At 38.1% G+C, this 26,752-nt stretch overlaps 1 pseudogene; it reads left to right on the forward strand.

Moving 5' to 3' along the window:
* The window catches only part of LOC119507738, a 193,117-nt pseudogene that overhangs the window by 74,535 nt on the left and 91,830 nt on the right, over nt 1–26,752 (forward strand).

The raw sequence follows: 26,752 nt of genomic DNA on the forward strand, positions 1-26,752 counted from the left end.
GATGTTCCACATAAGACAGTGTCTAATACCTTTAGAGAACCTCCAAAATCACAGTGCTTACACTTATTTTTATCCACCCCGGCTTCATAATGAAAAGGGTCATAATCATAATTTAACTTCTTGTGACTTAAGGTTTTTATTTTATTAGCTTTTTTATTTTTAAAAAAGAGCACTAAAGAAAGTCTCATGGATTTGTGTCTGGATTCACATTCTTTCTTCAGCACTGCAGAGACAGATGGTGGTATTTTTGCCTTGACTTTTCGCCAGTGATTATACTTCCTTACGGAGTTGTAGTGATTGAATGGTGGACCCCCAAAAGATATGTCCATGCCCTAATTCCTGGAAAAGGTGACTGTTCTCTTATTTGGAGAAAGGAGAAAGAGTCTTGCATGTTGTAATTATCTAAGGATCCTGAAAAGAAGAGCTTGCCCTGGATTATCTGGGGCAGGGTGGATGGGGGTGGGTGGGGGTGGGGGACTTAGTCCAGTGACAAGTGTCCTTAGGGGACAGACCCAGAGTTCTGTGAAGATGGAGGCAAAGCTTGGAGCGATGTAGCCACAGGCCATGGAGCTCCTGGAGCCATCGGGGGCTGGAAGAGGCAAGAAACAGCACCTTCCCCAGACCGCATTCCTGCCAGTACCTTGACTTTGGACTTCAGGCTCCCAGAACTGTGAGAGAATCAATTTCTGTTTTTTAAGCCACCAAATTTATGGTAATTTGTTATGGCAACCTTAGGACACGAGCACAGGCGACTGCTCTAAAACATTTCCAGACTGTGTAGAAGTGCTGCAAGGTATTGATAAATTGTTTGCTTCTTTTACAAGTTTATTCTTTATTTCAGTTTCACTCTTGCAGAGACACTGTCAGTAGGAATGTCTGTTGATCCCCACACCTGCTCTCAAGTAGAGCCCCTAAATACACTAACACCTACTTAACATCCTTCCTCCAGTCCTTCCTCAGCGTGTTTGTTTGTTTTTAAAAAGGATTAAGATGAAATGGCTCTAAAGGAAAAGGTTACTGCCAGAGTCAGAAAGTGCTCTGGGTAAAATTGTTTGTCCGCTGGTAAAATCCATCCTAAAAATATTATCCTCTAACTCTCTGTCGTCCAAAACAATTCATGATTTAGATGTTGCTTTGTCTCCTACCCTCTATATCACTTTATTTCTCTCTCCCCATCCATTTTCTGAAAATTATTTTGCATGTGGTAGACATTACAAATACTACCCAACAATTCTAGTTTATCTCCCCTATGGAGCACATGAAGACATTCCCTCTTGAAGGTTGCACGGCTACGTGTCTTGTCTTGGTCAATTATATGTGAGCATTTACTTGCTGGTGTCCAACCCCCAGGTTCTTTCTCCTTCGGCCGTGGTGTTCGTGGAGGTACATGTTGATGTGGAGATGGAGCCGGCACATGGATGACAGCGTCCTCGAGAGATGTCCAGACATGCAGAGGGCTACTAGGAAACAAGAAATAAACCCTTGTTTTTAGCCACTGAGATTTGGGGATTGTTTGCTATTGCTGCATAACCTAGCCTATTGTGAGCCATACAATTTCTTAATCAATTTAAAAATGTGGCATCTGTGAAATTTTTCCCTTTTTGGAATTATTTCAATGAAGTACTGCACAGTATTTTCTGAGATATATTACCTTACAATCAGATGGCCTTATGACTTGTACAAGCTTAACTAATACAGAGTGCTTAGTATCATGAATTCAATAGCCATGAGAGAACTAGCAAGTATTAAAACACAGATTCTGAGCTAAGGTTTTATCCGTTCTTTGGTATTGTGAAAAATTGCTTGCTGATTTGAAAAAATGGTTGTTAAGTCTTCCGAGGTATTTTACTCTAAAACTATATACAATGCAAATAGTTGTTAAATGAAGAATTGCCATAAAACCAATTTGTTTTAAAGCTCAAAGAGACTTAGGATTTATCAAATCAAATATTTTCATTTTCTGTGGAGAAATGGCTGATTTGGGGTCTAGGCCAAGAAATGTACAAAATGTGCCTAGAACACCTTGTCATATCAAGAAATTGAGGTAGCTACTACAGACTAGTGGATTATATAAAAAAGACTAAGGTCCCAGTTACAAAAGGACAAATATTGTGTGATTCCACTTACATGAAATATCTAGAACAAATAAAATTCGTAGAGACATGAAAGTAGATTTGAGTTTACCGGAGCCGGAAGGATGGGAGAATGGGGAGTTATTGCTTAACGGGTACAGAGTTTCTGTTTGGGGCAATGAAAAAGTTTTGGTAATGAATAATTAATACGACTGAATCATGCACTTGAAATGAAAAAATTCGTTTTAACAAATTTAAAAAATTCTGAATCTGTAAAAACTGAGCTCCAAACCAGGCCTTCTTGGAAAAATGACTTTGCAGGTTGAGGAAATGTATGAGATAAGCCTAGAATAGCTTGTCACACCAGAAAACAAGCAAGCTGTTGAAGACTTCTAGAGTTGTGTTACAAGAACTTACTAGCCTAATTAAAGAGGTTCCTATTGTCTGATTTGGCCATAAATAAGAATAGTTACTGGAATGGATTAAAGCACATCAAATATGTTTAAACCCAGAAGTTTATAGTGATTTTAAACAAACAAAACTTCATGGTTCTCCTGTGGAGGATGCTAATGAAATAAGTTATTATCTTTGAAAATTTGTAAATATAAGGAAAGATCCAAGTATTTATCTTGTCTTTCCTATATATCTGTGCCTCAAGGTTTACAAGGAGAAGTTAGTTTTTATAGACGTACTCCAGCTAGTAAATGTAGAAGGCATGTATTATCATTTTGTAACCCCTAATGAAATAATTTATCTTGAGAACAGTTATCAAAGGCTGCTAACAACTCAAAGGGAGAAATGACCAGACATTATGAACTTCATGATGGAAGTATATAATACCACCTGAGAAGCTTTCTTACAAAAATTAGTACCTTTGGTGATCAAGCCTCTAGATCTAACAACAGGAAATGGGGGGGACAGAGGAACATGTTGCACATTGTTATGAGGATGCAATAAACAAAGTCCAGACTGAGAAACTCTACAGGACAAATGACCTATGTCTTTTATTTTATTTTATTTTTTGTTTGTTTGTTTGTTTGTTTTTTGCAAATAAATCACAAGAGAGATAGAGAACCTATAGTTTAAAAGAGACTTAAGCAACATTTCCACAATTGACTTTTATGGGCCTCATTTGCATCCTATTCAAAAAAAATTTTTTAATTAGAAATGAGGAAAACTTGAACACTGGATAATTTGAAAATTTTATTGTTAACATTTTTAGTATTTAATGCTATTGTCACTTTTTTTAAAGAAACAAGATAAGCTTAGTCTTTTAGAGATGCACACTGAAATGTTTATGGACTTGATATTAGTCTGGGACTTATTTCACAATAGCCCAGTATATAAGGCAGGGTCTTAGTGAATCAGAATTGACCATGAGTTGATAATTGTTGAAACTACATGATAGGTACATAAGATTTATTATGCTGTTCTTTTGACTTTTGTATATTTTTGAAATTTTCCATAAAAAAATGTTAACAGCAACAACAAAACACACAAAACACTAAGGCCCAGTGACATCAAGTGACTTGCCTAACACCATATATGTAATTAGGGACAGATTCAGACCTGAAAATGAACTATTGACTTCCAATCCGCTATTCTTTCCCCTGTAACAAGCTGTTTGGCAGGGAAGCCAAACTTCTGGGGCACCAGAAATCTGCTGAAAGCCTGACAAGCCAATGGGTGACCTTGGGAATTCACTATGGTGCTATCAAACACTCATACAAGCAGCTCATCAGCAAGCAGCCAAGTGGTAAATGGGCATTGAGTGGGAGGGCAGAACAGCTGTTGACTTTTGAAGCATTGCCCGGAGCTCTTGTCTTTTCCCCATTTGGTCTTTAAGGAAGCCATTTCAAAAGCAGACCAGCCCTCAAAATACCCAAGCAAGCATAGTTGAAATGCTGCTCTGTCTTTATCTAGATGTTTCTTGATTACATCATAAGAATCTTTTTTTTTTTTTTTTCCTGGGAGCTACATAGTCAGACTAACATGAAATCTCATGACCATAGCTGAGGTTTAATCCCTGGCATCAAGGGCTAGAGAATAGTTAGGTAGGAGTGCCATTTCCCTGTTGATTAAAAATGCTTTTCCATTAGCCACTAAAACTCAGACAGCACCACTATGGGTCTGGCAGTGCTGAGAAATCCAGGCTGCAGAGTTGATTTGTGGGCAGACGAAGAACTAATGAAGATCATACTGAAAGTCAGGAAGGTGAGAAAGTGGCAGTGGCGGCAGGACAAAATCAGGAAAAGGACATGTATATCCTCCAACGTGGGCAGGTAGTGAACCAAAAATTTTAATGTGGCTAGCTAGGCAGACATTCAGTACCATTTTCAGCATCTCTATTTCTGGGTTTTTAAAATTTTTATTCAGAGGTTGAGGTTCCTTGGATGTCATTTAAGGGGGAAAAAAACAGAATGAAATTTGCTGCTTTCAGTGCTAATACTAAAACTCTCACCTTTCCATAATCAATATTCAACACAAGTATAGTTCAGGTAGTTGCTCCTAGTGGTCATTTATTGCTTTTTCCTGCCATGTCCATTCTCATTCTCCTGACAGTACCTAATGTTTTCCTGAAAAACTGTCACTACTGCATCTGCAGTCTTGGTGGAATTGTAATCAAAGGGCCCCAATCCACGTTTGGCCAATCTGATTCTCTGCATTGGGAGTTCAGATACTGAGGTTGAGATTTACCCTAATAGTCACCTCTTAAATAGAGTGGCCATTGGGTCATGCTCTCTAGATTCCTGAAATGGAGATACCCTTTGTACTGTCCTTTCAAAGGCTAGGAGCATGTCTTCAATTCTGTGTCCTGTCCCTTACATCTAACCGATTTCCTTTTTGCTTAAATCAGAATTGGCTTATGTTGCCTGCAATCCAACCTACAGGCCATACTGTCCGCAAATGCTGTTCAGCTACTAAAAGAGAACAAATCAAAGATATTGAACATTTGTTTAGTATGGGGCAGGGCTGTACTCAGAGCCACTCGTAACTCAGGTTACTAGTGTAGACTAAAATAAAATCTTTAATGATCCTTGACTTGTTCTTGAGAAAAAAATCAATTGGATGCCAAAATTTTGGTGTGGTTTTGATTTTCCTTTTCTCTTGGAAAAAAGAAAATCATTAAAAATTCATGGTATCCCCTCCTACACAGGACATGACTCCCAGGGGGGTAAATCTCCCTGGCAACATGGGACATGACTCCCAGGGATGAGCCTGAACCTGGCATTGTGGAATTGAGAAAGTCTTCTTGACCAAAAATGGGAGAGAGAAATGAAACAAAATAAAGTGTCAGTGGCTGAGAGATTTCAAATGGAATTGAGAGGTCATTCTGGTGAATATCCTTATGCATTATATAGAATCTTTTTAGTTTTTAGTGTATTAGAATAGCTAGAAGGAAATACCTGAAACTGTTGAACTACACTCCAGTAGCCTTTATTCTTGAAGATGATTGTATAACTTTATAGCTTATATGTTGTGACCATGTGATTGGGAAACCTTGTGGCTCACACTCCCTTTAGCCAGTGTATGGACAGATGAGTACAAAAGCGGGAACAAAAAGTAAATGAATAATAGGGGAGATGGTGGTTAGGGAATGTTTTGGGTGTTCTTGTTTACTTTTATTTTGATTTTGATACTTATTTTTATTTTTATTTTTGGAGTAATGAAAATGTTCAAAAATTGATTGTGGTGATGAATGCACAACTATATGATGATGCTGTGAACAAATGATTGTACACTTTGGATGATTGTATGGTATGTGAATATATCTCAATAAAATTGCATTAAAAAAAAGTCATGGTAAATACACCCATGTTCATAGCAGCATTATTCACATTAGCCAAAAGGTAGGATCAATGCAAATGTCCAGCAACAGAAGAATGAATAAACAGAATGTGGTATATCCATATGAAGGAATATTATTCAGCCACATGAAGGAATGAAGTTCTGATACATGCTTCAACATGGATGAATCTTGGAGACATCATGTTGAATGAAATAAGCCAGATAGAAAAGGACCAATATTGTATGATTTCACTTACATAAAATAACCAGAAAATGCAAATTCATAGAGATAGAAATTACATTGCCGGTTATCAGGGGCAGGAGGCAGGGTGGGATTCTGAATGGGGAGTTATTGCTTGATGGAAACAGGGTTTCTGTTCAAAGTGATGGAGAAGTTTTGTTAATTGATGGTAGCGGTGGTAACACAGCATTGCAAATGTAACTAACACCATGATGGTATACTTGAAAGTGGTTAAAATGGGGAATTTTATGATGTACATAAGTTACCATAATAAAAATTTTAAAAAAGCATGGTATTTTTACAAGCCCAAAATGTAATATACCAATGTCACATTCATATTTTTATTTCTCTGGCTTTTGAAGAATTGGATGAAGTAGATAGCAATAGAATGAATCTGAGATAAAATACACTTTCTTAAAGTCAAAGAAAATTCATGATAGTCAGATTTTACACACCGCCTCAATTTTTTCACTTATATTTACAAAAAGAGACTTATCCATAGTTTGTCAAATTTATTCTGGAAAAGAAATTATCTATACTGTGGATGAACAAAGTGTATATGTAAGTGGCAAATACTTCTTTTGATTAATACCCGCTAGACTATAGAGTGAATCAGGAACATTTCTTAGAAAACTTGAGAGGCAGAAATGGATTTTTTAACCTAATGTGGCAAGACTTTCTTATTCACAGGTCATATACAAATATCAAACCTTTGCAGACGGATCATCTTTAGCCTACAGGTAGGAATGAGTTAGGACTTTGGAGCTTTTCCATTTCTTGCGTTCATTCATGAAGGCCTACCCTGGCCTCCCTTCTCTGTTCCAACAATACATGGTACGTCCATATAAAATCATCCCTTAGGCCTCAACGGTCTGCAATTCTTTGGAAAGGTCAGCTGCACATTTTTATCAATAGCTCCAGGTTGACAGACTCTCAGCTCTCTCCCTTCCTTACACTACTACCTGCTATTACCTGTACCTGCTCTTCCTATGCTCCATTGCTGCTCTGCTTGACCTCAGTGATGCTTCTGGCACTGTCCCACCACATCACCATTGCTGTGCCCAGGCCACCCAGACAGTGGTGCTCACCTGCCTCTTTTGCTTCACCCTCAGAGTTCCTTGACATCTTTACATGTGTTCAGGTCTATGGGCCTTTATCTCCAGTCAGTAGGAGCACACCTTCCTCTCCTAATTTTCTCATCTCACAACCACATATGGCCTTCTTTTGCCCAGCACACGTAGGGGATCCCTGAGACTTGGGGCTTCAAGCCCAATTTCTCTTTTTGTACTTGCTTCTCTATTCATTTTTCTTAAGATCTGTGCCTACATCTGGTCTGCTACACAGAGCTCCTTTCTCTATGTTTATTTTATTCTAGGGTATTCCATTTGTGCCGGTTTGAATGTATTGTGTCCCCCAAATGCCATTATCTTTGTGGGCTTGTGTGGGGCAGAAGTTTTTGGTGCTGGTTAGATTTGCCTGGAATGTGCCCCACTCAGCTGTGGGAGATGATTGTGATGGGATGTTCCCATGGAGGCATGGCCCCGCCCATTCAGGGTGGTCCTTGATCGGTGGAGCTATATAAATGAGCTGACTTGGGGGGGGGGGAACTAATGGAGTGCAGCTGGGATTGATGTTTTGAAGAGGAGCAAGCTTGCTAGAGAGGAACGTCCTGGGAGAAAGCCGATTTGAGGCCAGAGCTTTGGAGCAGATGCCAGCTGCCTTCCCAGCTAACAGAGGTTTTCTGGATGCCATTGGCCATCCTCCAGTGAAGGTACCTGATTGCTGAGGTGTTACCTTGGATGCTTTGTGGCCTTAAGACTGTAACTGTGTAGTGAAATAAACCCCCGTTTTATAAAAGCCTATCCATCTCTGGTGTTTTGCATTCTGCAGCATTAGCAAACTAGAACACCATTGTTTCTCCTGAAATCTGGCCTCCATTATGCTCACACTCCATCTGTATATGTCTGAACCAAGATTGTCAATAGAGATCAAGTTCTATATGCTTATGTTACTGGGACCGACACAAATCAGTATATATAGCTAGATTAGGGGGTCAGGAGTTGCCTAACTTCATTAGCTATTACATCTGGGCCTCGTCTTTAGCCAGCTTCTTAGTAGGAATCCCTGCAGGACTCTTCCCTGTTGGTTTTCTTATGTTTCATTCCATTTTAGCTCAGCTCCCAGGACACACTCTTTAATATAGAGGTGAGCAATATACTCAAACGAATGACAGTGGTGTCATTCTGTTGTCCCAGAGAGGGTCTACTTTCCTCTTATATTTTTCACATGTTCCTGCCGTTCACCCTTCCTGCAATGTCTTCCCAACACCACCCTTGCTTCTTGGACCACCCAAACTTCTATTACAATACCTTTTAGCAATTGGTTTCCTCTTTTTCTCTCCTATATTGGGTACATATATTTATATGATTGCTTGCTCTACTCCCTTACTCTCTTTTTTTTTTGGGGGGAACGGTCTTAAGGGCTGCTGGTACCAGTGACAGCCCATGTCCCTTTATCCAAATACTGGTCTGTAGAGTCCTGATCCATCTTCAGTCCAAGCATCAGATCCAGGCCACCTTGCACCTATTTCAGACTTGCTGCTTCCTCACCTGGTTTTCCAGGGCAGGGGGAAATGCTCTGCACAATTGCACACCTCCCACAGGTATCCTGATTTTTCAAAGCCAGTCCACGTTAAAACCTAAAAGAGATGGTTACTTAACAACCATCATTCATTACCTGGCATTCCTTCTCTTTTCTAAGAACAGATATATCACTGAAGAGAGTTGACAGGGGCTCTCCCAGTTTATGTTGGCCAAGTCTTTACAATCCCGTACAAAGACATTATCAACCAAGAAAGTAAGTGTGCAACCAGTAACTTCCAAAGAAGTTTAAACAAGAAATATTAATAGCCTGGTAGTCCCTAAATAAACAGAGACTCTCATTTGGCTAATTTGTTACAAGCTCCCTAAAGTGAGAAATTTCAGTGCACAAAACAAATAGGTGTTTCCTCTTCAATGCCTCATTAGGCCTGTTACTACAGGAAGTGGCACATCTTATTGTTAAATTGTTGATGCGAAGTTCACACTTACATGTAACTTTAACAGAAATGATTATCACATGCAATTTTAGGTCATTATTATTTGAACTGTTTATTTAAACCCAGGAAAATTTTCCCTTAAATTTGGTCCTACTAGGTGCCATTTTTTGCCCCATGTTTTCCCTCCCAATTTGGCATTGTTTGGCTTTTGTATTTTGACCATGTAAGGCACTTGTAAATACATTTGTATAGTTTAAAGAGTCCTTTCAAAGTCATTCTAGATTTTTCCATGTAAATATTTATGTGAATTTTGGAATTCCACACTTCAAAGTATTTATTCACTAAAAAAATATAGAGGCAGAGGATTGTTCTGTGAAACATTTAACATTGAGACTGTTTTCTCATCGAATTACCTTCTAAGCCCTTACCCATATAATGCCGATAGCACCATGCAGCGCTGAAAACAGCAGGGTTATTTTTACTCTAGGTCTTCAAGGTAAATTCATGCTTTGTGGATATGGGGAGAGTGAACTTCCCATCTATCTGCTCCTCCACCCTACTTGGCTCCCCCCAAATAGCTATGTCTGATTTCCAAAAGTTATCACTGCAAAGGCTTAATTTTGTTCTTGGGAAAATGGATTTTCAGAGAGAATGAGGGTACAAAAAATAATGGGTGAATTACCACAATGCCGTCTTCTTTTACTATGCCCAGGTCAACAACAGATTAATCTTCCCGAAGAAATTAAATCCGGTTGGCACCTCTCAACCTGGGAGAGTTTGGCCAGGTGGACACCGGGGCATGCATGGCACTTTGCAACACAGAAGTACCATGTCAATACCTTTCAAATACCAGTTTGCCTATTCTGCTGTGAAGACTGTAGGGCCTTTCTCAGGAACTAGAGCAGTATAAAGCAACACGAGTGGGTTTACTCCTTTTTGTATGGTTTTCAGAATTTTCTACCTTTGATTCAGTGAGCACATATTACTCTCAAAACAACAAAGGTTAATAAAAATTTTTAGTAATAAAATATACTTAAGAACAACAGCAACAACGTCCCATGGAAATCTTTAATTCAGTTTTCAGTTCCACCTCTAAGAATTGTTTGAGAGTTGATAGAACAGTAACAAATATAAGATTCCTTGAATGTGTTTGTTTGTCTATTTATTTGAAGTAAATAAGCAAATCGTGTGGGGCAAAGGGAGATTCAACAGGACAGGCCCTGTGAATTAGGTGTGAGTTCAGACCCCAGATAAGATGTCAAGGCTAGTTGGGGGAAAGAGGATTGAGGAACAACTCTCAGAGTAGTTGAAATGTTTGTTTAGAAAGCAGCAGGGATTATCTGATAAACTCCGGTAAACTGCTTGTCATTTTTATAATGTAAATGAAACCACTAGTAAAGCGTAAAGCTGACTTCCTCCCACAGGACAGATCAAACCAACCGATTATTTTTTAGGTTCATTTACACAAGAGAGCAAACATTGAATTCCTATCTTCCAACACTTACTAACTCACCACAGCTTCTTGGCGTGTTTATTGGGGCTGGGTAAGTGGAAAGTGAAGGGGGGGAGTGGGAAGGCAGCAGGGAAGAAGACATTCCCTCAGCTTTGCCTTAGTGCTTCTGATGAATTGTACCAAGCATCTGAAATTGGTTGGTTCTCTCTAGGCCTTAGAAACTTCCGCATCTCAAAATTATTATTCAAACTTATTTCAATTTCCATTCACCCACAAGGGCCTGACCCAAAAGGTATTTAATTTTTCAATCACATACAAATAATCCAAAACAAAACAAGCTCAACAATAACAACAAACTCATTTAAAATCCCTGGAAGGCTTTAGTGAAAGCAGTATGTGACTGACAGGTAAATTTGGCCTGCTGGAGAAAAATCAGGACAAAACATGGATTCATTGTTTTCTTGAAAAGCAGCCATCTTTCCAAGAGAATGTATACATCAGGTTTTATTAAGAAATTACATCTTTCCCAGTGTATTCTGTCTCTTTTCATCCTGGCAATAACAAGCAGATTTCATAGATGTGATGAGGGAATTAATACCAGTCTTGGGAACATGTAAGTGAAATATTTCTTTGGAAAACCCTACCTTTAAATTCCATTAGTTCAATCTGATACTGGAAGAGCCTGGGTTAGAGAAATGATTTACATGGCACAGGTTGTTTGTCCAGATTTAGAGCCCTTTTGTAATATGAAAAATGTGAAGATGAATTTAATATTTCTCCAATGAGATGACACCAGGTTTAAAACCTTGATTTGACTGAGATAACTGAGTTTATTTTAGTGTTAATAAATTCACCTCAAAAGAATTTTTTCTGGTTCATCCATAGCTACTACACATTCTCATCTGTGTAAAACAAACTCACCCTCTGAAAAAGCCGAATACCTAGTCAAAGAACAAGTATACAGGATTAGCACATTATGAAGAATAAAGAGATGTTTTCAGCTCTCTGTCATGGGTGATATTTATCACATTTTTTCATGACCAGCTCTAATAACAGTAGGAAGATAAAATAAGCTTGATGCATCTCTCCCATACAGAGAATTTTACAACAGCAACTATAAGAAATCCAGGAGATGAAACACACACTTTTTCCTCTTCCTCTCTTGCAGTTTTTATTAGTCTTAAGAGCGGGAAGGGTGCTGGGGGTGGTGGGAGGGGGACTACTTCTACAAAAGTGGGCTTGAATTTTCTGCCTGTTATGCTAATGTATTCATAGAAAAAGCTGGTGCTGAGGGCGGTTCTCCAATTAAGACAAATGAGGCACATTGAATTTCTCCCCCAGGGCACAGCAGGGGTGCTGGCAAAATCTACTTTATTCTTTTCTGTCAGGGCTGAACTGGAAACAAAAGCATGAAAATTCAACACATCCACTTACAGAATAATAAAGGCTGTTGTTTAAAGCGTGAAGAGTTTTGGCACCCTTCTGGGGCCTTATGCAAATCACTTTTCCTCTCAACCGCCACCACACCATCGGTCTTGGAAATTAAAGATGTACTTGGTCGGTTAACAGCTGAAAGGAGAAGAGCAGCCTGAAACTCAATTAGAATTGTATTAAGCAAATAAATCAGGACTGACTGATATTGGCTAAACTAAAATGCATTACGGGCTGACGGTAATTCTAATTTGATTGACAAATATATGTGGTATGTTATTAACTTAAATGAAAGAGAAGAATCTTTTTTTTTTTTTTTTGAGGATTTTATTCTAGAAACCAATACCATCCCCCCTCTCTAAATTTAAACAAAACAAAAAACAGAGACCACCTACATGGGGTAGTCTGAGATTCATACTTAAGAACACAGGGAATCTATTTTCTGATACGTGTCAAGAGTTTGAGACAAAACTATTTTGTGGAAAACATTTTTCATGGATTTATTTGGTGGACTATAACACCTCAACACATTATTTATTAGGGGGGTTGAAGCACACCAAACACTATTTTTATTATGGGAACAAAAGCATAGACCTCTATTGTATCTCATTACTTCTTCAAAAGTCTACAGTACATGATGTTTTTCTACATCCTCTAGGAGCGTAAATGAAGGGGCTTCAAAGTCATGAATGAAGATTTCAAACAAATGCCCCAAAGCTTTGAGGAAAACAGACCTAAACAAACAGCACAAATGTGTTGATGCATGTGGTTAGATGAATGAGAGATTTTTCCCTTGTGAGACGAGTCCTGGGAATCTTGGATTCTGTTTCCTTTTCTGTGATGCTTATACTTAAAGAACTTTTTGGAGATTTGGGTCATTAGATTTAACATACTGCTAAATTGATAATTAAATTCTAATTTAATATTAGAAATTGTAACTTATCTTCTATTTCCCCATCTTTTCCTTTCATCTGCACGACTGCTTTTTCCTTCTGGCTACCAGATTAAAGCCTCATTCTTATCTTTCGATTATCTTTCCTTCTATTTTTTCCTACCTGACTCTCCTTGCCAAATCCTGCTGTGTTCTGCTCTGCATCAGTGCCAGAAATTCTCAGTCCCTCCCCTTCCAAACCTGCCCAAACCTTGGCCCCTGTGTGGGCTGCTTCCTGATGTAGCTCTTGCCAAAAGTGCTCCTCAGCCTTCCCGTTCTCACCTCTCCTCTGGAGCACAGATACTCAGCCAAAATACTTCTTGTTGGCACCCAATACCAAATTTTCCTCCCTACCACCATCAATAACATTCTACTAAGAGCATCATGGAGTGAGTCGTCATCAATTGCAGTCAAGTTTCACACACAATTTCATCCGTCCACAGATTAAATTCTCTATTTTTAGCTCTTTCAAACAGTTGCCTTCTCAGACCTCTCAAATGGTCCTCTCACTTGTCTCTTCTTACTCCCCTGCATGGTTGGCTGCACAAAGGGCTTCTTTTTACCTCTCCTTTTTTTGTCGAGTATTTGCCCTCTTTCCTGCCACCTCCTCTAAAATTAACCTGGGAAATCAGCTTTTTAAGTTAAATACACATACCAACTCCCCCGAACAGCCTGCTAATGACAATTCCTACCACTTATTGTGAGTTTAGATATCCCATAATATTAACACCTTTTCAGGTTTCAGATTCTTTTAGTTAACATTCTATATTATTTTTTAAAAAATAAATAATATATGATGATTGGTAAAAGTGAGATTTAATGTAATTTCTGCCAAGAAATACAGCTTTATAGACACTCACAAGGTAGAGGTAAGTTAACACCAGCAAGGTGACTTTGACATTCCCTTCCCTCACCTTTTCAGCAGTAACAGCTAGCCTGAAACTAGGAAGAATGCAGAATCCTAGATCTGTGACAAACTGCCCCATTTAAACCAGGAGGATCTTATTTTCATACTGCAAATTCGTATTCAAAGTATTTCTCTGCTTCTTATAGTGCTGGGGAAGGAAGTGAAAGCAATGCAGGAAGTCAGCTATGAGAGGGGAGATTGACACCTGGGGAGTCAGAAGGCTTTGTTCCTTAAAGCCCGGTTAAACACTGTTGAGCATTTAGGACTAACAGAAACAGTTTTCTCTTGCATTGCTCTAAAACCAGCTACTAAATAATGCTAGGATATCTTTGAGGCAGTAATGTGTAATCACTCACGGTTCTTTTGAAGGTAATGTGGTTAAGATAAGAAAGTCCAAAGGCAGAGAGCTTCTAACTTCTAGCCATTTGTCAATATTACTTCCATTCTCCCTTCGCCCTGCTCCTGGCCTCTGCAACCCAGGGTGCAAGGCTTTGTTCAGGATTCAGTGTGTTGGAGAGATTCTGCAAGCCCTTGAACAAAAGGTCTTGTTGTTTTTAATTTGTTCTGTTGGCTTCACAATATTTTAAAATATAAGTGTGTTGTAGAGAGCATACTGAATTCTGAATTTCTAGTTGGTTATCCGCTTGCAGTGGAAGATGATTTCAATCCACCAAAGAGCGTAACTTTCCTCCATAGAAGGTGGTCTGGTGCCCAAGGCAGGAAAAGATGAGCTGAGAGAGAAAGACAGAGGGAGAGAGAGGAGGGGGTGGGGAGGGAATTGTGATTTCTCTAAGGGGTGGAGATGGTGATGGAGGGTCTCCAGGAGATACACGGGGAGTTACAGTATTTTCTCACTAGAAATTCTACAAGGGTGGCAGGCATGCTGTATGCTCCAAGCCAGTATGGACAATCCCTAAAGAACTCTCAGGTGGAAGTGTCCCTGGAGCAGTTCCAATCGGGGTGGCCTATGCAAAGTTTTTCTTTATTCTATTAGGTATAGCCCTGATTTGAAATATTAGTAGCCAGGAGCTTGTTTCAAAGGCCTAGGTGCTATGTCTTCTGCCCAATAGGAGTTCTGTATCTTTCCACATGCTTCTGGAGCAGCTCTCTCAGATTATCTGTGTTATGAGGCCCCTGAATTGACAGATGGTTCTTTCTTTCTTAGTTTTCAAGACCATATTTCTTTCATTTCCCACGATATACTTCAAGTACATGTATTTTAAAAAGCTAATGTATCTCTCTGCCTCTTAAAGGGTTGCAGAAGTGTGCTTATATCCATATGTGTGTGTGTGTGTGTATGTATATATTTATCAAGTTCACCTATCTCTATCTCCATCTTTCATCATCTATCTATCCTTCTTCTATCTCTACTTTTCTATAGAGAGAGCTAGAGCATACTTGGAAACAGCTCTAGCAGTTGGTCAGTTAATCAAAAAAGTTGCAAGTGGGAATGCATGAAAAAATAATACATACATACTTCTAAAAGTCTATCCAGCAATCTTTTATGAGACACCAGGGCTTTTGCACTGATTGGGAAATTCTTTATGTTTTTTCTTGTCCAGACTCATTGATGCATGGTCTACAGTTTCCAATATTTGTTTCTTTCAAGTGAAGGGAGAGTTTATAGACAATTGAGAAGAAAAGTACAAGTTAAATCCTTCCAGATAAGTGGTTCTCAAATGTCAAATCATTCAGAGGGCTTTTTTTTTTTTTTTTTATTTTTATTTGCAGGACTGTTTGTATAATTTTTTTTTTTTAATCTTCATTTTATTGAGATATATTCACATACCACGCAGTCATACAAAACAAATCGTACTTTCGATTGTTTACAGTACCATTACATAGTGGTACATTCATCACCCAAATCAATCCCTGACACCTTCATTAGCACACACACAAAAATAACAAGAATAATAATTAGAGTGAAAAAGAGCAATTGAAGTAAAAAAGAACACTGGGTACCTTTGTCTGTTTGTTTCCTTCCCCTACTTTTCTACACATCCATCCATAAACTAGACAAAGTGGAGTTTGGTCCTTATGGCTTTCCCAATCCCATTGTCACCCCTCATAAGCTACATTTTTATACAACTGTCTTCAAGATTCATGGGTTCTGGGTTGTAGTTTGATAGTTTCAGGTATCCACCACCAGCTACCCCAATTATTTTTTTTTTTTTTTTTTTTTTTTTTTTTTTATCATTTACTCTTTTTTTTTTTTTTTTTTTTAATCATCATTTTATTGAGATATATTCATATACCACGCAGTCATACAAAACAAATCGTACTTTCGATTGTTTACAGTACCATTACATAGTGGTACATTCATCACCCAAATCAATCCCTGACACCTTCATTAGCACACACACAAAAATAACAAGAATAATAATTAGAGTGAAAAAGAGCAATTGAAGTAAAAAAGAACACTGGGTACCTTTGTCTGTTTGTTTCCTTCCCCTACTTTTCTACACATCCATCCATAAACTAGACAAAGTGGAGTTTGGTCCTTATGGCTTTCCCAATCCCATTGTCACCCCTCATAAGCTACATTTTTATACAACTGTCTTCAAGATTCATGGGTTCTGGGTTGTAGTTTGATAGTTTCAGGTATCCACCACCAGCTACCCCAATTCTTTAGAACCTAAAAAGGGTTGTCTAAAGTGTGCATAAGAGTGCCCACCAGAGTGACCTCTCGGCTCGTTTTGGAATCTCTCTGCCACTGAAGCTTATTTCATTTCCTTTCACATCCCCCTTTTGGTCAAGAAGATGTTCTCCGTCCCACGATGCCAGGTCTACATTCCTCCCCGGGAGTCATATTCCACGTTGCCAGGGAGATTCACTCCCCTGGGTGTCTGATCCCACGTAGCGGGGAGGGCAGTGATTTCACCTTTCAAGTTGGCTTAGCTAGAGAGACAGGGCCACATCTGAGCAACAAAGAGGCATTCGGGAAGAGGCTCTTAGGCACAACCATAGGGAGGCCTAGCCTCTCCTTTGCAGCAACCGTCTTCCCAAGGGTAAAACCTATGGTAGAGGGCTCAACTCATCAAACCACCAGTCCCCTATGTCTGTGGTCATGTTAGCAACCATGGAGGTGGGGTAGTCGAATACCCCTGCATTCTCCACAGGCTCCTCAAGGGGCACTACATCTTTTTTTTTCCTTGTTTTTCTTTTTTTAACTTTCCCTTCTTTTTTAAATCAACTGTATGAAAAAAAAGTTAAAAAGAAAACAAACATACAATAAAAGAACATTTCAAAGAGACCATAACAAGGGAGTAAGAAAAAGACAACTAACCTAAGATAACTGCTTAACTTCCAACATGTTCCTACTTTACCCCAAGAAAGTTACCTAATATAGCAACATTTCTGTGAACTTGCTCCTACTATATCCATCAGAAATTAACAGACCATAGTCATTCCTGGGCATCCCCAGAACGTTAAATAGCTTATCTGTTCTTCTTGGATTATTGTTCCCCCTTCCTTAATTGCTCTCTATTGCTAGTTCCCCTACATTCTACATTATAAGCCATTTGTTTTACATTTTTCAAAGTTCACATTAGTGGTAGCATATAATATTTCTCTTTTTGTGCCTGGCTTCTTTCGCTCAGCATTATGTCTTCAAGGTTCATCCATGTTGTCATATGTTTCACGAGATCGTTCCTTCTTACTGCCGCGTAGTATTCCATCGTGTGTATATACCACATTTTATTTATCCACTCATCTGTTGAAGGACATTTGGGTTGTTTCCATCTCTTGGCAATTGTGAATAATGCTGCTATGAACATTGGCGTGCAGATATCTGTTCCTGTCACTGCTTTCCGACCTTCCGGGTATATACCGAGAAGGGCAATCGCTGGATCGAATGGTAACTCTATATCTAGTTTTCTAAGGAACTGCCAGACTGACTTCCAGAGTGGCTGAACCATTATACGGCCCACCAACAATGAATAAGAGTTCCAATTTCTCCACATCCCCTCCAGCATTTGTAGTATCCTGTTTGTTTAATGGCAGCCATTCTAACCGGTGTTAGATGGTATCTCATTGTGGTCTTAATTTGCATCTCTCTAATAGCTAGTGAAGCTGAACATTTTTTCATGTGTTTCTTGGCCTCAGAGGGCTTTTTAAAACAGGTTGCTCAGCCCCATCTCCAGAGTTTTGGATACAATAAATCCAGGGTGGGGCCCAAGAATTTGCATTTCTAACAGTGATGCTGATGCTTCTGGTCCAGAGACCATACTTTCAGAACCATTATTCTAGATTTTTATATTTCATGGAAATTAAATATGTCATATTTTAAAGAGAGAAGGAAAAATGTTCATTAATAGGAGAGTTGGTGTTGGGGATTGAATCATATTCCCCATAAAGACATGCTCAAATCTTTATACAGTTCCCATGGGGATGAATCCATTTGTAAATGGCACCTTTGAAGATCCTGCTATTAGTTAAGATGTGGACTAATTTGTGACTAGGATCTTCAGTGGGCCATAATCCATATGACAGGATTCCTCATAAGGCAGAGAAAATTTGGGTGCAGTCAGACTGCCAAAAGTAGGAGAAGAGAGAGAGAGAGAGAAAGGCAGAGATACAAGCCAAGGAACCCCAAGGATTGTGGCATGCCAGGACCAGACAGCTACAGGCTTCAGGAGAAAGCAAGACCTGTGGAGACCTTGATTTTGTATTTCTAGTCTCCAAAACTGTGAGACACAATAAATTCCAATAGTTTAAGAAAACCCATTGTGTGGTATTTGTCATAGCAGCCCTGGGAAATTAAGACAGGTGGTTAATAGGAAGTAGATTAAGAGTGAATAAAAATATATCCCTGTTTTATATATTTGATATACAATGACCCATTGTTCCAGTTTGCTAATGCTGCCGGAATGCAAAACACCAGAAATGGATTGGCTTTTATAAAAGGGGGTTTATTTGGTTAGACAGTTACAGTCTTAAGGCCATAAAGTGTCCAAGGTAACACATCAGCAATCGGGTACCTTCACTGGAGGATGGCCAATGGTGTCTGGAAAATCTCTGCCAGCTGGGAAGGCATGTGGCTATCATCTGCTCCAAAGTTCTGGTTTCAAAATGGTTTTCTCCCAGGATGTTCCTCTCTAGGCTGCAGTTCCTCAAAAATGTCACTCTTAGCTGCTCTTGGAGTGTTTTTCCTTTCTTAGCTTCTCTGGAGCAAAAGTCTGCTTTCAACAGCCGTCCTCAAACTGTCTCTCATCTGCAGCTCCTGTGTGTTCTTCAAAGTGTCCCTCTTGGCTGTGTCAAGCTCGCTCTTTCTGTCTGAGCTTATATACTGCCCCAGTAATCAAGGCCCACCCTGAATGGGTGGGGTAACACCTCCATGGAAATTATCTCATCAGAGTTATCTCGTACAGTTGGGTGAGTCACATCTCCATGGAAATGCTCAAAGGATTCCAATCTAATCAGCACTAAGATGTTTGCCCCACAAGATTGCATCAAAGTACATGGCTTTTTCTGGGGGACATAATACATGAAACACAGACACAAAGTTATGATTTAAGGGAGCAGGGAATCCACTCCTTCATACCGGCATGGTGGGTAATCCCTTCATGGAAATTATCCAATCAAATGTTTCACTCACAATTGATTAAGTCACATCTCCATGGAAAGACTCAATCAAAGAATTGCAATCTAATGAACGCTAATGTGTCTGCTCCCACAAGATTGCATCAAAGAATATGGCTTTTTCTGGGGAGCATAATATATACAAACTGGCATACCCATATTCACATGTTTTATTTCTAGACTCCCCAAATCTGACATGGGGTCTTCACAATGTGGTTTGGATAGTTGAAGCCATAAGGAATGAGGGGGAGAAACTTTCTGGGAAATGAGAATGTTCTTTAAAAATGTTTCCTCTCCACAATGGAGCAATTATTAACTTCTCAAGAGCTTTTTACTTACCTGTAAATTGGAATGTACATGAATCTACAAATATTACAGGCCTCTCCTCAGGACAAAAAAGAGATAACATTGGGTAGATTTTCTCAAAGGTTTTCACTACTGTCTTTCATGGTAGGGGATGAATGGGAGACGACCCAAAACATCATATTAGAGAAGAACTTTATTGAAGTCTTTTCTTGTAAGTTTCTATTAAGTCTTAAAACTGCATACGTACTTTGCCTTTTTAGTCCATAAGGAGTCCATATTTTCTTTAATATAGCATTTGTACAACTCAACAATCTTTTCTGATGTGAAGAACAAGCATCTTAGTTGAGAAGCTTAGGAAAAGGCCTTGTAAATAGTAATATACTACATAAAGTTTTCTTATTATTAGATTTTGCTTCATTTTGGCAAACATGTAAGACATTCATTAATGGATCTACTGGCTTTGATGTCACATTCATAGATTCCTTGTGTTGATGTTTGGATTTTAAATAATCAGATATATAGCATTGTCTTTTATTTATTTTTTCCAGATGCTGTCTACAATCTTAAAAAGTTTACTCTAAATTGAGTTTCAGGGATGCCAAGGTCAAAGCCATTTTAAGAGTGCAATTGGCCCATGGATTCATTTATCCCTTAATAAAGTAATAAATTAGGGGACAGTGAATGAATATAACATGTAGCTAATGACTTTGTTACGTTATCGTAAAATCTCTAGCATACACAAAGAATTTTAAATGTGTACCTTATGTTTAGACCATAGTATTTTAAAAATACATTTCTTATTAAAGCAACCTGGAAAAATATATTCCAATTTATGAATTGTCTGTTTAACCATTATTTATTGAACATCTCTGATGATAATACTCTGAATTAGCCTCCATGAGGGATGTAAAGATAAATAAGACCCAATCTTTGATTCTTGAGACCCTCGAGAATTTTCCACTCTAGTGATTGACCCAAGAGCCTCTGGACTTTTTCCGCATACAGATAATAATCTACTACCAGCTAATAATCCTTAACAGCATGGCTAAAGTAATTAGCTGGGCAGTTGTGGAGTCAGGTAGAGCTTGGTGTGAATCCTAGCTCAAACACTCCCTAGGAGAATTGCTTAAATTTTTCTGCTTGTCAGTTTTTTTTCATTTAGTAAAGTGGGGATAATACGCGGAATCTTGCAAAGAGTAGAAATAATACATTTAAAGCATGAAAACCTGACCAGCACTTAGGTCTTGCGTTGCTGCTTCCTTCTTGTTTCTTGACCACCTTGAGTTTGTGTGCCAGGCTGGACCTGTGAGGGTGGCTGCCTGCGTTCCGGCTGCTGTGACCAGCAGGGCAGGGGTCACATGACCTGAGAATGAGGCTGCTTTTGTTGGAAGAGGGCCATGGCATCACACCCGTTTAAGGGGCTGTGTCTTGCTGACACAGCAAGTTTCACACCAATGAAAACTGAAAAGGGTCCTGCTGAAATTACACATATATGTATAATATATGTAAATTATATATACATATAACTTAATATTTAATGGTTGGCTTTATGGTTCAGTGGGGACATATCTTGATCTAACATTAGAAATAGAAAACTAAAGTAAGCTTTCCTTTTTATCCCTTATGAAGTTCCTTCTTTGGTTATCAGAAATGTTTCTCTACAAGAAAAACAAAAGTATTAAGCCACCCTCTCTTTCTCTTTTAATTTCTGAAAGATTCCTAAAGATAGGAAGACTTTAAATATAAATTTTGGGGAAAAGGATGTCAACCTGGAAGTGGTAATACTATATTTAAAGACATAAATTATGCTTTGATCCATCAAGACTATTCTTAACAGCCAGTTCTCAAGACTGCGGAGCCAAATCAATGGTTCATGAATGTTTCAATCACATATAAGATAGATAATGTTTCAAAAGATAAAATCTGACCTACCACATACTTTGGTTGTAGCCATAGTTCTTCCTTACTCTTCAGAGGCAAATTAGAAGCTTTAGGTGGCCTGCGTGTGTTTTTTGTGTGATACGTACACACAGAAACACACACACACACACATATACATATATGTATGGGTCTAATCATATATATATACTAATTTCACACTTTCTCATGTGTTATTGGCACCAAAAATACCACCTAGAAGCCTTTATGAGTTTACTGACATATAAAAGTAGGCCGAGTGTCTTGGTTTCCATTTTTCATATATTGCTTTCCTTTCATCCTCTCTACATTTTGAAAGCCTAATATGCATAATAGTGATAGATTTTGACATATAGCTAATTCATACCCAAAGCCCTTTGCCAAGTGTACCCCATGTTATTATTTGTGTACCCAAAGGCAGGCAGGACACAAATTACATTCTTAGTTGGACAACCTCTTAGGTCTGGCATGTAAAATCTTCCCTTTCTCTTCTACTGTTCTCCACTGGCTGTCCTGTGTGGCCTATATCGTTCTGGGACCTTTGGCTGCTGGACTGGGGCATGATTCCTTTTCTAAGATCTCTTTAACAAAATACATTTGTTTGGCTGCTTTATGAATCTGATTATACCATACAGAATATAAAGAAATTATTTATCATTAATTAAGTCTAGAAGTTGTGGTCTTTTTTTTTTTTTTCTAAAAAAGTTTGTTTTCAAGGTCTTGATGGGACTATAGCCCTATGCAAAAATCATATTTGATTTATATAAATTTTTCCCTAAGAACGTAAGTTATCAATCTAACCTTCGTTAAGAATTGCCTGTATTGACTTATGATTAATGCATTTCTGTTATATACCAGCAACTAGTATTGAAATGTAGACCTAAAAAAAATTGAAAAATTCTTTTCATGAAAATCTGAGATCTTACTAGCAATGTATAAAAGCCAACTACTTACAAATAAAGAGAAATTACTTGCCAGCTTGACTTATTTCCCTTGTAGAGTACCCCTTTGACTGTGCTAAATCTGAAAGCCATCTTAAATTAATATACATACCTCAGAATGGATCTACATAATGATGCTGGCATAAAATTTGCTGGCATAGCATTGAAACTTATCTGTGGTTATAAGGGAATAATTAGTCTTTAAAATCTAAGCTACAAACAAAAACTCAGAGCACCCATTCTATCAGTGGACTTTCTTCCATCCTTTTTGGCAAGAAAAGTATTTCTAAGAAGTTTTCTAGAAGCAGCAAAATGTTCACATTGGATAAAAACAAGCTGCTGTGGTCTTGTGTGGTACTCTTAGGTTTTTGGCTCAAGTAAGTCTCAGTCAATCCCTCCCAAAATGAACCTCCAGGATGGCTGGTCAAAAGGCCGTTCTTTAGTTTTCCTCATGCAAAATAAAAACCAGAATACATGCTTGCAACAAACACATAAGAAACAAATAGTTTGTCATGGATTTCATGATAAGGAATGACTGAATCCCAGGCGCTATTTCTAAGGTTTGGATATATAGGGCTCACACAAATAATAGTCATCAAAATCCTTCAAATAGAATATTAATTCTGAATTCCTAGTGTCTGTTCTGATTCAGTCTAAATTGCTTCCACACCATCAAAAAATGAAGTGTTTACCCAAAAAATGGAAATTCCTATTTTTTTCCTCATGGAACTAAATTTTTCACAGGTCACAGATAAAAGAAAGAAGGAAACGTCTAGATTGACTCTCCTTCCTTTATTTTCTCAGCTGGACTTTGCGCATGTCTATGGAATGTATCTGTACAAACAACATACTTTTACATTCAGGAAGTGATATTTCAGAACAAGCTTTTGTAAAACAATATTCCATTTTCTGTGGTTTGGGGTGAAGCCAAGACAAAATTTAGATTTCTTCTACTTCATAAATGAACTCTATAATAAACAAAACTAAGCCTATAAAGTTGATTTACAATATGGCAGTTGTATGGGATTAAACATGACTGCAAAATATTATATTTGAAAAATTAATGCTGCTGAAAATACTTGCTGCCAGCAGCTCATATAATTACAAGGAAAGGCAATTGTTAATGAATTCTTTTAACTCAGAATTCAAACCTTGGGACTGAATGTTGCCCATTTATTGGAGTTCAAAAGCAACTGTCTCTGGAATTGTTCTTTTAATGCTTGTTCGATGGTTTTAGTTGTTCTTTTCTTGTAGGCACAGAATTGTTGTCTTGATCTCTGAGATAAAAAATGCTCTACTGGATCTTTGCAGTGAACCCAGTTGGCCTGGTAACATGCCTGTAGTCAGAATTCCAAAGTGGGGAAACAAAAGCTTAGGAATTATAGGCTGAGAAGTGTTTGTTCCGGACTGTGGGAATCTTACGCTGGCCTGTGGAACCCATGGACTCTCTTCATTAGATCCACATTCAACCAGAAACTCCCCAATTCCTTGCCTTTTTGTCTTTTCCCATACCAGAGCTTTAACCACAACAAAAACAAATGTGGCAACTTCTTTTGTAAATGGATTCCTACCAGAATTCCCAGTGTGCTATAATTCTTCCCCTTCATGTTATAATTCCAAAAGAATGACATTAGCTTACTCAGTATTACAATTATTTCCATAATGAGGATGTGTCAAGGGACAAGACTTCACTTGAAGGGAAAAAAAAAGCCTAAAAAAGACCTTAATTGAATAGTGATGAGTTGGCTTTCCCCCTCTCCAGATATGGTCATTTTTCCGAGTTAGTTAAACAAGCAAATATAATAGTCCAGCATGACTGTTTTAGACTGTTTAGTGCAACAGTTCAGTCCAAACTGAAGTATAATCTAGTGAAATTAATTTCACTGAATAAAACCATATAATAGAAAAAGAAAACATAGCAATTTTACATTTTTTTAATTGGGTGTAAAGGTATTCTTATACCAACTGACACTATGTCACTTGATTACACAATTGTGACTTGGAAATGCCAGGAATTTTCTTTTGTGTATCTAAATAATGCACGTTGAGATCAGCAGTGCTCATATAAATACTTCAATTATGCTAAAGCTTTATCAGCAGGGAGTCCTAGGAAGTATGCTGAGCACTGGATAAACATTTGTAAAAGCAAGAACCATTCAAGTTACACAAAAGACAGGACAGTCAAAACAACAGTGAGAACCGCAACAACAAACCCGGAAACGGGTAGTTCCATGCTTTTTATGAGAGTAGGATTGGATTGTTTTTCTTTCTTTTTTATTTCCCACCATTGTTTTGGAGGAAAAATACCTAAAAAATGGGAAAGATGGAGTCGAAGAAACTTAAGTAGTGTCCTGTGAGAAAAAGTGAACAGAAACCTGAAAAACAGTGATTTGGATAAACTGAAACTCAGACTCTTTTTAGGCTTGGCTATTAGATCTGTAAAATAAGTTTCTTCCTGAAATCTGCAGGCCCTTAGCATTATAAAATGAAAGTTGGATGTGGTATTGTCTCCGGTGTTGCAGGTGGCTCAGCCGTTAATATCAACTGAGCATGTCATGGCTTTTTACAAGAAGGAAAACAAAAAATGAGAACAAAATCATGACATTTACCATTAGTGAAGTTTATGGTTTAGTTTTTTTCTTTTTCGCCCTGACTCAGAACCCAATCTAAACTACAGTCATTGCAAAGTTTTTGAATTATCATTGCCATATTTGCATTCTGTTTTCCTTGGCCTTGCACTCCCATTTCTTTTTCCTTTTCTTTTTTTTTTACTATTTCATTATACATATATGTATTTTGTTAAATGCCGCTTTGATTAATTTTTGAAAATAGGTAGAGATTGGATAACTATAAATCAATACAAAACAACATAGTAGGCAAAACAATACAAAACAACATAGTAAGCAAAAAACATTTTGTGTTGAAAAAAAATGTTTACACACACTCACCAAGCAATGCCCTGATGGTAGGCAGGACATGAAGTGAGAAAAGTTTAAGACAACTAGGCTTTGTGTGGACTCTGGGTACTTTCTGGGTCCCAATTATCTCATCTGTTAGTTTTCTTTTTGACAAGATAATCTTTGAGTTCCAATATTTGTGGATCATTAAAATGAGTAGTACTAGTATGCTCTAAATAAAGAAGTGAAAACGTTAAGTTTTTGTCTTTTAGCAGGTAAGTTTAAAATTTTTTTCATTTGCCAATTGTGACTTATAACACTAGTTTCCAAACTGGCTGATCATCAAAATCTTTGCAAAACCTGTAAATATGGACTTCCAGTTGTCAACCCAAATACGCTGAATCAGAAAATTTTAAAGTGGGGTCTGATGAATGGCTGAAGTCATGCTTTCTCCAAATAGATTCCTCCTAGTTTTGGGTTCTGTTGTAACTGCTACAAGGAAAAGGTCTCCCTGTAGACAGTAGAGTCTACATTTTCTATGATTGCATGTTGATTTCAGTTATCTGATAAAAATGTGTGACTTCTGGCATATTCTTGCTTGATACATAATTACATAAGCATAATTCTTATTTTCATTTTTTACTTTCTTGTATTCATTTAGTTGTTTCCTTTATTTTTCCTGTTTTATATAAAAACCCTTATTTTTATATTTATCTCCCACCAAAAACTCTAGGAAACTTAATTTTTCTGGTGTCTTTTATAGTTTGGGGAAGTCTACTTTAGGTATATGTGCTAGCCTAGCAGTGTACTTCAGTTCAACTTCTGATAGAAATAACGTTATGTTCAACTTGTAGTTTCCTTTTGCAATCTATAATGTTAACATTTTCCTTAAGAATCCAATGTGAATTTCTAGCATAATTGTATTTTGCAGAAAGCATTCCATCCATAAATTGATAAATCCATAGAAAGGAACCATTGGCTCACCATTGGGAGTTAAAAGGGAACAGTTGGTTTGGCTGTCCAACATCAGAACACCTTTCAGATTTTAAGGAAATCTCCCTTTGTTGATTCTTGTAAGGAGTTGGGGCTCTCTCTCTCCCCTATGGGAGCTGAAAGAGGGTAGGTATTCCCTTTCCCTGTGCTTTGGGGGATGAAGGGGAGGTGGGTGCTGGTTAGAGGCACGTGACCCAGCACTGGCTAGTGGGCATGATTCTCTTGCCAAGAACTTAGAATGTCAGGGAAGTGAAGCA

The sequence above is a fragment of the Choloepus didactylus genome, chromosome 13, assembly GCF_015220235.1.
Source record: "Choloepus didactylus isolate mChoDid1 chromosome 13, mChoDid1.pri, whole genome shotgun sequence".
In the NCBI taxonomy this organism is placed as follows: domain Eukaryota; kingdom Metazoa; phylum Chordata; class Mammalia; order Pilosa; family Megalonychidae; genus Choloepus; species Choloepus didactylus.